The 17,395-nt window shown below is 45.2% G+C and overlaps 1 long non-coding RNA gene across 1 annotated transcript in view; it reads right to left on the bottom strand.

Annotated features, from left to right (window-relative positions):
• Positions 1-436: 436 nt before the first annotated feature.
• Positions 437-17,395, bottom strand: part of LOC137229516 (uncharacterized) — a 33,257-nt gene continuing 16,298 nt past the window's right edge. The window contains exons 4-5 of the long non-coding RNA XR_010945734.1: positions 8,346-8,474; positions 437-3,926 (exon numbers count right to left, since the gene is read on the bottom strand). This is a non-coding gene — a long non-coding RNA (uncharacterized lncRNA). The remainder of the gene's footprint in view (positions 3,927-8,345; positions 8,475-17,395) is intronic.

Here is a 17,395-nt window from a genome sequence, read left to right as displayed (position 1 = left end):
AAGGTTATCATCCTAGAAATTGCTTAGGGAAAGTGTATAAACACATTTTTTTGAATTAACAGAGAATGCCAAATTGCCACCCCCAAAGCCGTGCCAACCCGTGCTAAAATTGAGAGTGTGAGCACCTGTCCCCCACACCTCCCCTTCGGTGACCGGTCCCAGCTGCTCCTCTCTGCCCACCCGATAGGTGAGAGGTCAGCGACCCCCTTCTTCAGCATCCTCTCCACCCAGACTTCCTCCCCAGCAGCCCTCCCCCGCTGACCCGGATGAAGAACATTCAGTCAGACCCAGGCCTGCTGGCTCCTTCCTCTCCATCCTTACGGCCACTGCCCCAGTGCCGGGGCCCTACCTTGGTCCTCTGCAACCCACTGGCAGCCTGGGCACTCGCTTCAGCCCTTGTGGCCCAGCCCCCGCCCCCTCGTCCCCTCCCTGCCCCCTCCTCCAGGGCTGCTGGGTCTGGCCTCCCTGGAGTCCCACATGCCCTTGGCTGGAACGCCCGTCCTCTTCCGCTGCTCGGGGCACCTTTGCTGGAGCAGTTTCCCTGCTTACTGCTCTTACGTAACCCTCGTCTTAGAGGAATTCTGTGTCTCCTCTGTGTCTGCGTCTTGCAGCTCAGATTCTTCTTCAACTTCCTGCAGCGTGTTTCTATCCCCCAGGGGCTAGTTCACGCAGTAGGCAGTGAACAAATGAGTGAATGAATGAATGAACGAGTAAACGCCTTCAGATCCTACTGGGGCCAAAATGAACTTTCACAGCCGGCACATCCTCCGTCTTTTCCTTTTGCTACGTTAATTATCAGTGGTGCAGGCCAGCCAAGAGGGGCAGGGGCCAGGTAAGCAAGAGCAAGGGGGTCAGACTGGACTGGGAAGAAGGATGCCCCATGGGAGCGGCTCCAGTGAAACTGGGCCTCTGAGCCGAGCTTGTCCTCTGGACAGGAGTGTGTGGTTTATTCCGTTAGCTGCAGGGTAGGCTCACCATGTGACACCACTCACAGATGACTAAGGAGCTGTCCCTGGGTCACAGACCTGCACTGACATCTCTGCCCAGTAAAGGAAAGGGAAAAAAGTCATAGTTATATGTTGAGACTTTCAGTATTTTTAGTTTACAAGCCAACTATTCATCACATTAAGACACTGATCTATAAATAAATTTGAAGGCGGTGATACATCTGGGTCTTTGCAGGCCTGAAGTTAGGCAATGATCTGTAAATATATTTGTCTGTGTCATTGATCCCTTCTTTATTAATGTCGTGGCTTTCACTGTGGTTATCAATTTCATTCCCGATTACCAAAGTCCTTACAAAACCTTTGTTCCCTGGCGTGGCCTGCATCGGTCAGTGCTTATGCATTTGAGTAACATAAAGTTACATCCACCTCTGGCTGCGGTTCAGATGCGTCGTTAATTTTCATTAGCTCTTCCTGTTCTTTCTATACACTTCTCCCCATTTTCATTGGGTTTTTCTATTATCTGGAGACGCTTCTCCTATATGGAGTGCACATTACCTAAATGCTCTTGAACTGAAGGTAGGTACATTTCCGACATAGGGACACTTTACCTTCTCTGCAAAAGTTAAGCCTATTTCGTTAGTTATGTAAGATTTCTCGTTACTTTTTATTACTGTCTCTGTTGTTGTTGATTCTACAGCAGGCTTTATGGTCAGGCAGTCCTGTATCCATGCAGGGCAACCTTAGATGAGGTTTGTTTCCCACGAATATTCTCGCGTGAGGCCATCCAGCTAATGCATTGTGTGAACTGTGACTGACGAGATGGGACCGAGGATGTCTGCTGTTTTTACGTGTGCTTACAAATCTCTTTGTCTTTCTAGATGGCTACCATACTTACCTTGATTATACTATATTTTGCTTATATTAGAGCAAACTAGTAAAACTTGAATGCAAAAAAACCTCCCACACTTACAAAAAAGAAAAAAAAAGAAAAAAAACACAAAAAAGAAAAAACAAAAACAAAAAACCTCGAATGCGGCTCTTGCAAACTGCAAAAATGCTACTTAGTATCACCACTGGCTACAGGCACGAGCCCTTTCATATCGCTCAGATCACAGACTAAATGCAGACACTGTCTTCTTTAGGAAACCCTGGGAATATAACAACAACCAGGCATATATTGTTTCTTAAGATTTTTTTTTTGATGTGGACAATTTTTAAAGTTTTTATTGAACTTGTTACAATATTGCTTCTGTATTATGTTTTGGTTTTTTGGCCGCCAGGCATGTGGGATCTTAGCTATACGACCAGGGATCGAACCCGCACCCCCTGCATTGGAAGGCAAAGTCTGCACCACCGGACCGCCAGGGAAGTCCCAACCAGGCATGTTTTATTTTTTCTAAATGAAAATAGTTTCCTCTTGACTATGAGAAGTTCAAAGTCACATTTCCAGATAATATCAAAAAGTTTGATAAAGAAGGTTGTAGAAGACACTTTTGTCAGTTCCTCCCCGTGTCCTCCACGCAGCAGGTACCTGGGGCGTCCTGGAGCAAGGGGCTTTCACTCCGGTCCTGCCAGGGGCGTGGAGGTGGGCTGAGGGCTGCAGGGTGGGTAGCCCCCGGGCATAGCCCTCCGGCCACCACGGCTTCTTCCGTGGCCCTGCGGACTCGGAGAGTGCAGCTGCGCACAGCCTCCTCCGGGCGCTCACGTCCTGGGCCAGCTCCCCACATCCCCAGCGCACTTCCGGCGTTGGTCCTCAACCAGAGCTCACGCATTAAAATCCTCGTCTCAGGGTCTGCTTCTGGAAGATTCCAACTTAACAGAGTAGTCAAAAGAAACAAAACCTGCTGCTAATAATCAAACAACGATCCAGATGTAACCAAGGGAGGGTATTCTTCCTAATTTTTCTAAAAATTCTTTCTACACACACACACACACACACACACACACACACTCACACTTTGGGAAAAGGAGAGTGGGGATCCTATTCCATTCCTTCTGTTTCCCGAAGCCCTCGTGTGCCCAGGAGAATGGACCACCGTGAGGATGACGACTGCATGAGGACCCCAGGAGACGCGCTCCAGAGTGGAGGATGGATTACTCCCTGGAGGCAGGGGCAGGGGTGGTGGGCAGACAGCACCGCCATACATTTCAGGTGGCTCCTTCTCCCTCTGTCCCCGGAGCCACCAGAGCTACACCTCAGCTTCCTGTTCGTCCTTCCCTCTGCCTAGTGGGGCCGCCTTCCCCCGTGCTCGTGGCGACACTGCCTCACCCATTTAGTCCCAAGCAAATATGACCTCTGTTTTGAAATTGACCTTGAGTCTCTCCTTCCCTTTCGCCAGATGTCCCCCTCACTCAGAATTCCCCAGCCCTTGCTTGTCTTCCCCAAGGCCGGGGACCTGGGTCACACTTTTCTGTTTTCTCAGAGCCTGGCATAAAGGCCTTCAGAAAACGCCTGTTTCTTGGTTGATGCAAGTGGAGAGGTTTTTACTGTTCACAGCATCAGAGCTGGGAATCCCTGGCCGAGTCGCTTGGATCTCGAGGTTCACGTGGGAAATTGTGGGCTCATTTTGATTATTTCAGTTATCCACACTGCAACACTTTTAGTTCTTCAGGAGAATTTTAAGAGGTCCTTTAAAAAATCATCCAGTGGTCTTGCAGTAAACTCTTGTGCTAGTGATATTTAGCATGTAATGACATTTAATTTTTCCCACGTCAATCACAATAAGCATGGCTCACATTCAGGGCGTGTTTGCTATGAGCCAGGCACTAGTCTAAGCTTTCAGAAACATATCAATTCGCTTCGTGTCCCCGAGATCCCAGGAGGCAGCAGGAACGGTGTGCAACAGACACAGAACTGCAGTCGCCCCTCACCTTGCTGGTGCGGGGGTGGCAGAGCTTGAGCGAGCCAGTGCGGAGAGTGCTGGCTGCATCTCCCTGGCAGGCTACCCATGACTCCAGCGAGGCATTTCCAAGTGCTCCCTGAAGGATAAAGAGCTGCACGAATGGTGTCGTACTGTTGAGAAACGGGCCCCTCTAAAAATACTTATCATTTGTATTCACCCAGCAAGACTGCTGCTACGAAGCATCTTTCTTATGTTGCTTCCGTAACATTTAAACGGCATTTGGAAAAAAAAAAAAAAAAAAGACAAAGACATAGTAACTACCCAGAAGAAAACCAGTATCTATCACCCGGCAAGCAATTTTATTGGAGGTTGGCCCCGTGGCTTGGGAGATCTGGGACTATGTGTAGACAGACTAATTTTCCTATTAGCATAGAGTCAATCTTTAGCCCCAAACACTGCCTAAACACGAGCTTTTAAATGAGGCGTGTTTGAAATAGCATGGTTGAAAAAGACACAGCAGTAAATCAAAAGACCATCGTAAATCAAGGTCTCACATTACCGAACCTCGTGTCTCCTTTGTGAAATGTGTGATGAATCTTTCAGTTGCCTGGAAAGTGATCCTTCCTGTTGGAGAGATGGAGCGAAGGTCCCCTCACCTTGGCGACGCTTATTAGGCCTGAGTTTGATCCAGCCACCTGCCACCTTCCTGAAGACCACAGAAACCTGCCCATGTTCTGTCATTCAGAGCAGTTTATACAGGTTTTCAAAGAGTGGACATCTATACCAAGATGCATTTGCTTCTTTTGTCTTATTTCTGGCCAGTTGGGAATAGCTGGCTTTTGCCACGAGAAAGGCATTTCTCTGATTGCAAACTTTGTGCCACCACTAGAGTTTTTGTTTCTTTAATAAATTTATTTATTTATTTTTGGCTGCGTTGGGTCTTCGTTGCTTCGTGCAGGCTTCCTCTAGTTGCGGCGAGCAGGGGCTACTCTTTGTTGAGGTGTGTGGGCTTCTCATTGCGGTGGCTTCTCTTGTTGTGTGGCACGGGCTCTAAGTACGTGGCCTTCAGTAGTGTGGCTCATGGGCTCTAGAGCGCAGGCTCAGTAGTTGTGGCACTTGGGCTCAGTTGCTCCGCGGCATGTGGGATCTTCCCGGACCAGGGCTCGAACCCATGTCCCCTGCATCGGCAGGCAGATTCTTAACCACTGCGCCACCAGGAAAGTCCCACCATTAGAGTTTTACAATATCAAGTTCTCACCCTGATAGCCCAAGAATAAGAGTCGCCATCCAGCATCTACTGTGGGGTGGGAAAGGGCACCTATCTGGGGTTGGTGTCGGTCAGGGCTTATTTTCAGGATTTTACCCGGAAAACGAGGCAAGTCTAACATTTCATTTCTCAGTTAATTTCCCCAAGAAAATAAATAGAAGACAAATTATTTGAGTGTATTGTAATTTAATACTCCCAGCTACTGTAATTTAACACGCCCAGCTAGCGAGCATTCACTTATACTTTATAGAGCAGTTGGTTGAAAACAGTGTAGAACTTTTCACAGCATTTATTGATCTATCTCTGGCATATGAATCCCCAGACAGGAACTGTCTATGGGCGAGATTTTACGACCTCAATATAGATCCAAAGCTTTTAATGCACCTTTTGCCTTTATCATAATGTCACTGAGGAAATCAGAGTGGGGAGGAATGGCCTCCTGACACCAAATTCCATGTTTAATTATGTTAAGATGGCTCTGTTTGACACAGTCCTTACATCTAAAGATTTCAGAATAGTTCTTAGCTGATCTGGTCACGTGGTCTCTAAAATTAAACCAACAGGAAGTCCTCCTTCGTGTCGATGATGCAGAACTACTGCTGTGTTCCCAGGGCCCTCAGGACACAGCTAAACCTACCCATCAGGTACTGTCAAGAGAAACAGTAAAGTATCGTCACGCCAACACCAAAATAGGCGTTCTTGTCAGCCTGCCTCTGGCATCTGATTCGATAATACTAAGCAACCTTATGTAACTGATGAACTTATTTTATTATTTGGTGAATCCGTTGGTATACATTTCCTGAAGCCTCGCTTAGTTCTTTTATTGTTCTTTTATTTTTTATTTAAGTATAGTTGATTGACAAAGTTGTGTTAGTTTCCGGTGCACAGCAGAGTGACTCTGTCATACATACATATTCTTTTTCAGATTCTTTTGCATTATAGTCTATTACAAGGTTTTGAATATAGTTCCCTGTGCTATACAGTAGGACCTTGTTGTTTCTCTATTTTACACATAGTAGTGTGTACCTGTTAATCCCAAGCTCCTAATTTATCCCTCCTCCCCCAGCTCAAACAGATTCTAAAAAAAAATCTACATTTTCTTACTCCCCTCGCCCACCTTTTATGATTTTGATGTCCTATTTTACATCTTCATGTTTATCCTTTTGCTGTTCATTGTGGTTATAATCACTTTCACAAACTTTGTTGACTGTTTTTTTTAAATCTATGTACTGGCTTATTTAAGTGATCTACAATTCTTTTATATATTTGCTTTTCCTATTGTGATTTTCCCTTTCTTATAGATTCTTGCTTCTTTTCTATTTAGAGAAGACATTTCAATATTTCTTTTAGGATAGGTTTAGTATTACTGTATTCTTTTAGTTTTTGCTTGTCTGAGAAATTCTTTCTCTCTGCTTCTATTCTAATAATCTTGCTGGGTAGAGTACCCTCTGTTGCAGGTTTTTCTCCTTCAGGACTTTGAATATAGCTTGCCACTCCCTCCTGGCCTGCAATGTTTCTCTAGAGAAATCAGCTGATAGATAGGTACCCTTATGTGGTTCCCTTGAAATGAACTCTTTGTTTTTCTCTTGCGGCCTTTAGACTCCTCTTTAACTTTTGCCATTTTAATTGTCATATGTCTTGATGTAGGTCTGTTTGGGTTCATCTTGTTTGGGGCCCTCTGTGCTTCCGGTACCTGATGCTTAGTTCTTTTATGATAGTAGAGGATGTCCTTAAAATATCCTTTAACAGAGCCCTAAATGGGACAAGAAATAGGGTTTAACCCTGGCCTTGTCCCTATTGCTCTTATTCTACGCAGAGGAACAGAATGATGGTGCTGTAACTGAGTATTTGTCGGAACTATGGAAAAGTAGTTTGCCTTTGGTGCCTCCATAATCCTATTCCGTGGAGGATACAGCTGTCCTTCATGAGGATAGCGAAATAAGCCAGGGTTTTAGACGTTTAGAATACGACCTCAGCCTTGCTGTGCAAATACCAACACTTGGTATGCTGATATCTAAAGCATAGGAATCTCTTTTCAAAAAATAACCTAGCGTAAGTGTATCACAGTAACCTGATCAATTTTATTTATGGCTTTATTGAGATACAACTGTTACATATAAAAATGCACATATTTGATGTATACACTTTGTTTAGTATGGACATGTGCTTTCACCTGTGATACCATCACCACAGTCAATAAACTTATCCATCACCTGCTAACTTCCTCATGCCCCTACCGTCTTTGTCATAAGAACACTTAACATGAGAGCTACACTCTTTTTTTTTTCTTTTTTGAGAGCTACACTCTTAAAACTAATTTTCAAGAAAAAAAAACCAGAATTGTTAACTGGAGGCACTAAGTTGTACAACAGATCTCCGGAAACTGTTTATCCTGCACAACGGAAACTTTATGCCTATTACCAACTCCACATGTCTCCCCTCCCCCAGCCCCTGGCAACAACCATGCTACCCTCTGCTTCTGTGAGTTTGATTACTTTAGATTCCTCAGATAAGTGGAATCATGCAGGATTTGTCCTTCTGGGACGGGCTTACTTCAGTGAGCGTGATGCCCTCCTGGTTCATCCATGTTGTAGCATAAAACAGACTATAACGTGTATTCTTTTTTAAGGCTGAATAATATTTGATTGTATGTATACATCACATTTTCTTTATCCATTCATCTTTCGATGGACACATAGGTTGTTCCCATATCTTGGCTATTGTAAGTGATGCTGCAACAAACTTAGGAGTGCAGATAGTTTTGAGCAATCTATCACATAAATACTGTCAAAAGCCTAACCTAATTAACTCAACATGGATCATAGACCTAAGTGTAAAAGGCAAACCCCCTAGCAGATAACATAGGAGAAAACCTAGATGATCTTGGGTACGGTGATGCTGTTTTAGATACAACACCAAAGACACGATCCATGAAAGAAATAATTGTTTAGCTGGATTTCATTAAAATTAAAAACTTCTGCTCTGCAAAAGGCAATATCAAGGGAATTAAAAGATAAGCCACATAGTGGAAGAAAATATTTGCAAAAGACACATTTGATAAAGGGTTATTATCCAAAATAGACAAAGAACTCTCAAAATTCAACTCAACTCAAAGAACTCTCGAAACTCAAGAAAACAACCCAACTAAAAAAACTGGCCAAAGACCTTAATAGATACCTCAGCAAAGAAGATATACAGATGGCAAGTAAGCATGTATGAAAGGATGCTCCACATCCTATGTCATCAGGGAAATGCAAATTAAAACAGCAATGAGACACCACTACACACCTCTGAGAATGGCCAAAATCCAGAGCACCGACAACACCAAATGCTGGCGAGGATGTGGGGCAGCCGGAACGCTCACCGCTGGTGGGGACGCACGTGGTGCAGCCACTTTGCAAGGCAGTTGGGCGGTGCCTTTCAAAATGAAACGTACTCTTACCATATAATCCAGCAAGCATGCTCCTTGGTACTTACCCAGAAGAGCTGAAAACATATCTCCACACAAAACCTGCACACAAATACTCAGAGCAGCTTCATTCATAATTGCCAAAAATTGGAGGCAACTCATACGTCCGTCAGTAGGTGAGAGGATAAATAACCTGTGGTGTATCCAGAGAGTGAAATATCATTCAGTGCTAAAGAGAGATGAGCTGTGAAGCCACGACAAGGCATGGAGGAACCATAAGGCACGTCACTAAGTGAAAGCCAGTCTGGAAAGGCGACACACTGCACGATTCTGACTCTATGACAATCTGGAAAGGGCACAACTATGGAGACGGTAAAGAGATCAGTGGTTTTGGAGGGGAGGGGTTGGGAAAAGCTGAATAGGTAGAGCACAGAGGATTTTTAGGGCAGTGAAAATACTCTTTATGATATGATGATGATGGCTATATGTCATTGCACATTTGTCCAAATCCACTGGGTGTACACCACCCAGAGTGAGCCCTGGGATAAACATGGACTTGGGTGATGCTGATGTGTCAATGGAGGTTCACCTTTGGTAAAACAAGTGAACCACTCTGGTGAGTGCTGTCAACAGAGGGGAGGCTGTGCCTGCATGTGGGCAGCGGGTGGCCAGCTGGCCGTATGGGAAATCTCTTTGTCTCTCAGTTTTATTGTCGGCCTAAACTGCTCTTAGAAAAGCAAAGTTATTAAAAAAAAAAACTTAGCCTAGGCAATGGATATTGGAGATGAAGATCTTAAAAGTTAATTTAATTTTTATATCCTTTAAGTTTCATTAACCCGTTTTCAGGAAATTGCGTACTTAGACTAACTTACTCTGTGCTCCCCCTATAGAAAACTCTTCAGAACCATAACTTAGCGTCCTGCCTGTAGATTTTGCAGGGGGCTGATAGAACCCCTGCAGCTCATCTCTGTGCTTTCCAGGGATTTGCCATGGACTGTGCTGTGGGCCGACCAAGAGACGTGTGCACCAGATGCCCCTTCAGGGCCGGCCTCTGCTGCCAAGAGCCTCCCTGACCACAGGCACGCCCTTCCCTGGGTGGTCCACGTCTAGCGATGGGCTGGGGGAGGGGATTTGGGGGGCTCCTCTGATGGGCCATGGTGGCCCACTCTGCCCTGCAGGCTCCTGGCCTGAGCCACAGCTCCCCAACCCTGCTTGCTCCCCTTTCCTCTGTGCGGATGTCCAACACAAACTCCATCCCAGCTCCTGTTTCTGGAAAACCCAACCTTTGACATGGCCCCTCCTAGTCACCCTCTGTAAAGACACCTAAGGCACAGCATTCTTCTTCTGTGTCCTTTCACTAGGTAGTATCCAGACTTCTGTCACCCAGGGTTTCCCCTCATTAAGCTCCAGGGCTGCTTCCTGGAAGGGGAGGGGGCAAGGGGACGAGTGCCCCTCGGTTTGTCACTTTCTCTCCATTCTCTGATTCACATTCTTGAGTAACTTCCCAGAAGGGGAAGGAGAGAGCACGAAGTAAACTCTGTAAATGTCGTATCTGAAAATGATCGTATTCTACCTCACGCTTGATTGGTGGTTTGGTGGGCTGCAGAATTTTAGGTGAAACAGACTTTTTTCCCTAGGAACTTTGAAGATGTTGCTTCATTATTTTCTAGCATCTAGTGTTGTGTATGGAAAATCAGATGCCAATCTGATTCTTGTCTCTTTGTGTGTTCTGAAGTGATGTATTGAGATGTGGGTCTCTTTTTCATTTATTGTGCTGAGAACTCTCCATTTGAAGACTTTTTTTTTTTTTTTTGAGGTATGGGAAAGTCCCATTTGAAGCACCATTTGAAGACTTTTGATTCTGGTAATTTCTGATAATCTCTCTTTAACAACATTCACCCCTCAGATTCTTTACACTCTCTTTCTGGGACTCTTATTGATTAGATGTTGAAATTTTTTGGATTGATGTTCTAAGTCTTTTATTGCTTCCCATATTTTCCATCTGCCTTTTTCCCCAGCTCCGTCTTACAACTTTTCTGTTAATGTTTTCAATTTCAGCATTCTTTTAAAAGTTACTTGTCCTCTATTCTTTCCTTTTTTTTTTGTTTTTTTTAAACATATTTATTTACTTATTTTTTTTTTTTTTATTCTTTCCTTTTTATGTCATCCTATTCTTGTTTTACGAATGCATTTGTTCCCTAGGATCTCTAAGATACTATTTGGAGTCTTTTTTGAAGTTCTGTTCTGTTTCTTGCAACATCTCAGATCACTCTAGGTTTTTTTTTTTTTTTTTTTTTTTTTTTTGCGGTACGCGGGCCTCTCACTGTTGTGGCCTCTCCCGTTGCGGAGCACAGGCTCCAGACGTGCAGGCTCAGCGGCCATGGCTCACGGGCCCAGTCGCTCTGCGGCATGTGGGATCCTCCCGGACCGGGGCACGAACCCGTGTCCCCTGCATCGGCAGGCGGACTCTCAACCACTGCGCCACCAGGGAAGCCCTACTCTAGGTTTTTAATATACTATTTTAGTTTACTTGTATTTTGAAAAACATTTTTTGTGTAATTTCAGAAGCATTGTACACTTATGGAATTGGAAAATGAAAACTGAAAAACGCAACAGTTAAAAAAAAAAGTATGTCCCACCACCTAGAGATTAGCACTGCTCGAATCTGAGTACATATCTTTCCAGATACACATATATATGCACATGTATAAACACACATACGTTGGTGTACTTACAAACACACTGTGTATATATATATTTTTAATTGAAGTATAGTTGATTTACAATGTTGTGTTACTTTCTGGTGTACAGCAAAGTGATCCGGATATATATATATATATATTCTTTTTTTTTTTTTGACTGTGCCGAATGGCCTGCAGGATCCCAGTTCCCCGACCAGGTTTTGAACCCAGGGCCAAAGCAGTGAAAGTGCTGAGTCCTAACCACTGGATCATCAGGGAACTCCCTACATACAATATATCTATTTTTTTCAGATTCTTTTCCATTATAAGTTATTATAAGATACTGAATACAGTTCCCTGTGCTAGGTCGTTGTTGTATATCTGTTTTATATACAGTAGGGTGTATCTGTTAATCCCAAACTCCTAATTTAGCCCTCTCTGCCACCCTTTCCCCTTTGGTAACCGTAAGTTTGTTTTTTATGTCTGTGAGTCTGTTTCTGTTTTATAAATAAATTCATTTGTATGATTTTTTTTAGATTCTGCACACAAGTGATATCATGTGATATTTGTCTTTCTCTGACACACTGTGTATATTTTAAATCGATATGGGATCATAGGTGCATATGATTTCTTGGTTCCCTTTTTCTCGTTTCCCTTATTCTTTCTCCTTCGTATTTCTTTTTTTTTTTTTTTTGCGGCACGCGGGCCTCTCGCTGCTGTGGCCTCTCCCGTTGCGGAGCACAGGCTCCAGACGTGCAGGCTCAGCGGCCATGGCTCACGGGCCCAGTCGCTCCGCGGCATGTGGGATCCTCCCGGACGGAGGCACGAACCCGTGTCCCCTGCATCGGCAGGCGGACTCTCAACCACTGCGCCACCAGGGAAGCCCTCTCCTTCGTATTTCTGGTTTCCCAGTTATGTCCGGTCGTTCTTTGTTGACCTTCAAGCTACAGCATAGGCAATGGCTCGTGTGTCCTGTGGAGGCTCATCAGAGCCAGGTTTCACTGCAGGGTGAGCAGGATGGGAGACCCCTGAGCTTATGATGTGAAGACTTGCACTGTGAGTCATTTGGAAACCGGGAAGCAGAGTCCACAGACACATGCTTTACTGTCTCATTACACATCTACAAGAGTCTATGATTTCCTTTTCGGTTCTTTCGGTTTGAAAGAGCCGAGATCTGGTGTCATTAGGAAAGCGTGCTGTGTGTTTCCAGGGAGCCTCGGTAGGTTTAGCCTTAGGGTGAGCAGGCCAGGAGCCAGCCGTTCCTCTGGCGACCCCTCAGTGCTAGAATGCTGAGCAACTAAGAGTTTAATCCATGTGGCATCTTCATTTTTTTTCACGTAACCATATATTTAGCACTCGTTCCATTTTGCAACAGGTTCCATTTAGCACTCGTTCCATTTTGCTCATTCTCTTAGAAGCTGCAGAACGTTCCACCGTAAGGTTTTACACGTGGTTGTGCCCCATCCCTCTTGAACAGCTCGCACGTGGGTTCCCTGAGGTCGGCTTCTTGGCTCCCTCTTTCTGCTTGTCGGCCAGCCGACTTCGACTGGCTATTAACTTTGGGCTTATCCCTGAGGTCAGTGTTTCCAATGGTTAACGTCTGCAAGCCCTGTGACATGACCCTGCCAGGAGGAGTCTTTAGCTGGTTTACTGCGAGGCCTTTTGGAGCCATAGGTTAATATATTAATGAAGACTGTGGCTGTTACCCCCCATTAAATAACGGCTGTGAGTGATGGGAAGAAAAACATCCCTAGGCTCTCCTGCCGAGCACGAGATTGATGAGAATGGATCCTCTGCCAGGAGAACTCAAAAATATTATAACCTTTTATTCCTCTGCAGATTGGATGAGTGTGTGTTCATTTCTATGTTGCTACAAAAAACCTCTTACGATGATTCTGAGCTAAAAACATATTAAATCATCGCGTTAATTATATCGAAACAGCACACTGAGATTCTGTCGCTAATCCAGTTTAAACTTGGCATCGCCAGCTCATCCAATATTTTATTTCGATTCAGGGTCATATTAGTCAGTTGGGGATGAGCAGATGTATTTATTTATCTTATTAGTTTATTTTGGTCAAGCAGTAAATTATGATAGAATGATAGTAATGCCTCCGTTCATATACATCTCACAATCATATACAAAGTTGACATTTAAAGACACTGTCTAAATACAATAGAAGTACTGACACTTCCATACTGTTTTTTCCACTTTTCCAGAAGAGTTTAAGTGGCTCAGAACATTCTGGATTCTATTGTTTTTTTCCCGAAAAGCTCCCATTTTAGTGTTTTATTTGTGGCGTTACCTCTAGGTGCAAGTAGAGACAAAAAGAGTCACATATAGCATGACAATGCGCTTTAAAGCAAAAACCAAAAAAACAAACCGCTACTGGTAGAGGGTTGGGTGCACGGTGGGCCCTAGAACTTTATCTGTCGCTTGCAGATTTCACCCAGGACGGTCCAGGGAGGCAGCCGGGGGCCCAGGCTCCCTGAGAGCCCGGCCGGTTTTCAACATCTCCAGGACCATCCAGGGAGGCACATGAAACCCAACAGTGTCTTCCTCCAATTCCTTAAGCTCATTCCCTGGTAGCCTCCCCACATGAAGGGCCCACTCCTACAGGACCATCTCTTCCTGGGCAAGGCCTCCCAGGGCCACCTTCGTTAACACGGTAAATTGCTCACAGTTTAGGCTCTTGCCCTGAGAGCTTCACCGGCACAGAAACTCAACTGCAGCAGAAGTCCTAGAGCACGTGGGTGAGAGGGACCCAGGCGGCTGTCAGAGGGCATCTGTAGTGCTGCACTGTTCCTGCGGCTGCCTGATCCCAAGAAGGAGGCAAGGCCAGGCCTATCTCCCGCTCGGGAGGTGAGAGGGGCCGGCGCTCCCTCTTCCTGCCTGTGGCAGCCAGAGTGTGGACGTGAGCCGACGAGAGCCATTGGATGCGACCACCCAGGACGGTGAAACTTTCGAGAATGACTCAAGGCGTCCGTCCTTCTCTGGGTCAAGTTTCTCTCCTCCACACAGGGACACCAGGACCGCGGGTGGCAGTGACTCTCTGTGACTCAGCAGAGGCCAAGATTGCTGAGGGAGAGGCAGGATGTAGAAACAGGTGGCCCAGAGAGACCCCGGTAAAGGCCTGGGGGTGGGGGTCGGGGGCATGTGGGTCCTACAGGGGGGAAATAGCTCACGCTGCAGGGACCCCCTAAACTGTCACGTCAGGGGATACAGGGAAGCCCGGACCTTGGCAGAAGTGGGGTGACCAGAAATGGAGGGGTTGAGACCACGCCAGCCTCACCAGGATCCCCTCCTACGTTGCCTCTTCAAGGAAGAACACCCCTCAATGGCCAATCCGTAATCTGAGGAGGTGAGTAGGGAGGTCACATGCAGAGAGAGCACCCCAGTCCCCAGCTCCCAGGGGAGGGCAGGGGCTTGCCACCTCCCTGCCCCTGCTCCTCCCCAGGGTCTCAGGAGCCACAGGACCCTCATCTTTAGGGCTCCCCTTCTGGTCCCTGTTTTCTGTTAGCATCCCTCGTCTCCTTTTCCGTTCTCTCGTTTGTTGCTATGTCTCTGCTTCTTGGTTGCCAGTTTAGCAGGGTGCATTCTCTTTTCAGATGGCAGCAATGCTACCGTTATTGGAATAAAGTGAATAATGGAGGCGATGTTCCACGTAAAGCAGAAAATCACAGACCACTTTCAATGCCAAATAAGACCTTCTGGGTGTGTGTGCTAGAGAACGATGGCTTTTTATGTAATAGTCTTAAAATCGCGACAGCAAACACGGGCAGCCGTCGTGATCCAAGGCTCTGTCTCTGTAATCAGATGAGGAAATTCGTGCATCAGCAGGTTTGACTAATGTTGAACCAGAGGAAGGATAAGCAAGAGGGATTTTTCTGCACTCACCTTTGAATACTCACATTTTAAGTATGGTTCAACTGAGCATCGGGTCTTAGTGATATAGTGGGAATAATGCAAATTTCAACATGTTTTCCCCAAATTTGGTAACAGCTTTTGCCATGTGATTGCTCCAGCTCAGCTTCTTCCGATGAGCACTCAGGGAGTGGCTGTGATGTCGTGGCCCATCTTCCCACCGGAGGTGAAGTGTGGAAACTGTACTTCCATTTAGGTTCCACTTTTAAACACCCTGGTCCTGGGTATTGAACAGTGTCACAATTTTTGTTGCAATCATCAAACATGACTTTGAAAACTCATGAGGAAAAGGAAGCCTGTTGCGTTGACCCCTATTTCTGCTCTTTCTGTCCTTCCTTCTTCCTTCCTGATGCTTCAAGATTCCTTCTTTTGTCATTACCTTAATGTTTGAAGAACTTCCTTTAGCCATGCTTGAAGGGTAGGTCTGTTAGTGACAAATTCTTTTAGTTTTTTTATTTCTGAGAATGTCTTTACTTTCCCTTTATTCCTGAAGGATACTTTCACTGAGGCTATAGAATTTGTGGCTCACAAGTCATTTTTTCAGCACTGGACAAATGTCATGCCTTTTCCTCTGGCCTCTGGGGTTTCCAATGACAAATCTGTTGTCATTCGAATTGGTGTTCATCTATCAGAAATTTGTCTTTCACGATTTTTTTTTCTTTGTCTTTGGTTTCCCGAAGTTTAATTATGATGTGTCTTGGATGGATTTCTTTGGGTTTATCCTAGTTAGGATAAGCTCAGTTTCTTGAATCCGTAGGTTTATGCCTTTTACCAAATTTCACAATTTTTCAGCTATTATTTTGTGGAATCGTCTTTCAGCTCTAGTATTTTTCTCTTCTTCTGGGACTCTGATGTTGTGAGTGTGGGATCTCTTGTTATTGTCCCACAGGTCCCTGAAGCTCTGTGCATTTTTTTTTTCAGTCTATTCTCTCTGTTATTGAGATTGTGTAGATTCTGCTGATCTGTCCTCAAGGTCACTGATCCTAGCCCTTGCCATCCCCGCTCCACTCCTGAGTATGTCCAGTGAGTTTTCTATTTTGGTTGTTGTAATTTTCAGTTCTATAATTTTTTTTAATAATGTCTATTTCTCTGCTGAGGTTTCTACTTTTTTGTTTTCAGAGAATTTGTAATTACTCACTGATGCATTTTTGTTCACAGCTACTTTAAAACCCTGTTTGATGATTCCAACATCTGATCTGGTCTTGGTGTTGATATTGGTTGATCGTCTTTTCCCACTCTGGTTGTGATACTCCTAGTTCTTGGAATGACATACAATTTTCGATTGTATCCTGGACGTTGCAGCTATTATATCAGGAGACTCAGTGCAATTTGGATCTTTTATTTCAGCAGGTGGTCACCCCATTTAAGTTTAGCATACAGTTCTTGGCCTGCTTCCTTGGGCTGTGGTTCTAATGGCAGTTTTAGTGCTTGGAGTATTCAGTCTGCTTGTTATCTGGTGCTGGTGGGGCTCCCCCTGGTCCCTGCTGGTGCCACCTAAGTGGGAGGGGGCATCTTCCCCAGGCCAGACCACCTGATGCCTTCCAGCAGGAAGAGTTCCCAGCCCCAGAGCCTGGAGTGTTTCCTGGGCCAGATGGTGGGTTCCTCCCCTGGAGCCCCTGGTCGTCCAGTTTTTCTAGGTGAGGGAGGGCCACCTTTGGTCAGTCCTCTGCTGATGCTGCTGGGTCACCTGGTCTTGTCAGTGGGCAGAACTCCTACTGGACCTGGAGGAGGGATGAGCCTACCTGCCCCGCCTTCTTTTCAGGGCTGTGGGTCAGGAGATGCCCGGCCTGTTCCCCTGTGATGCTGGTCGGGGGTTGTGTGATGCCCCCTGCCCTGGTACCCCTCCAGCCTGGGCCCCTAACCGATCCACTTTTCTCTTCCCACCTTTCAGAGTTCTCCTTTGGGTCTTTCTAGACCTAATCTGCTCTTTATCTAAAAGATCATATTTTAATTCTCAATACAGGATTTATCAATCATTACCTGTTACTTAATTAAGTTATTAATTATAATTATCAATTACATTTGTCTCTCTCCTAAATTATAAGCGTAGGACAGCTGAGGGCTGTAAGTACTGTTCTGTATTTATGTGAGTATGTACTTATCAACTTTATTTATGCAAATATTCTCAGTGCCTAGAATAGTGCTGAGCACAGAGAAAGTCAATACTGGTGAACTGAATGGATGAAACTAAAAAGAAAGAGAAGAGGGTGATTGTAGAAGTCTTCTTCACCCCCAAACAAGATATCAGGTCACCCTGCTTAGAACACAAAGGATGGACAACAATTTCCTAGTATAGATCAGGCACGTGCAAACGTGGCCCACA

The sequence above is a fragment of the Pseudorca crassidens genome, chromosome 8, assembly GCF_039906515.1.
Source record: "Pseudorca crassidens isolate mPseCra1 chromosome 8, mPseCra1.hap1, whole genome shotgun sequence".
NCBI lineage: Eukaryota > Metazoa > Chordata > Mammalia > Artiodactyla > Delphinidae > Pseudorca > Pseudorca crassidens.
Note: the sequence above shows the minus strand (reverse complement) of the source record. Positions and strands in the feature narration are given on the sequence as shown.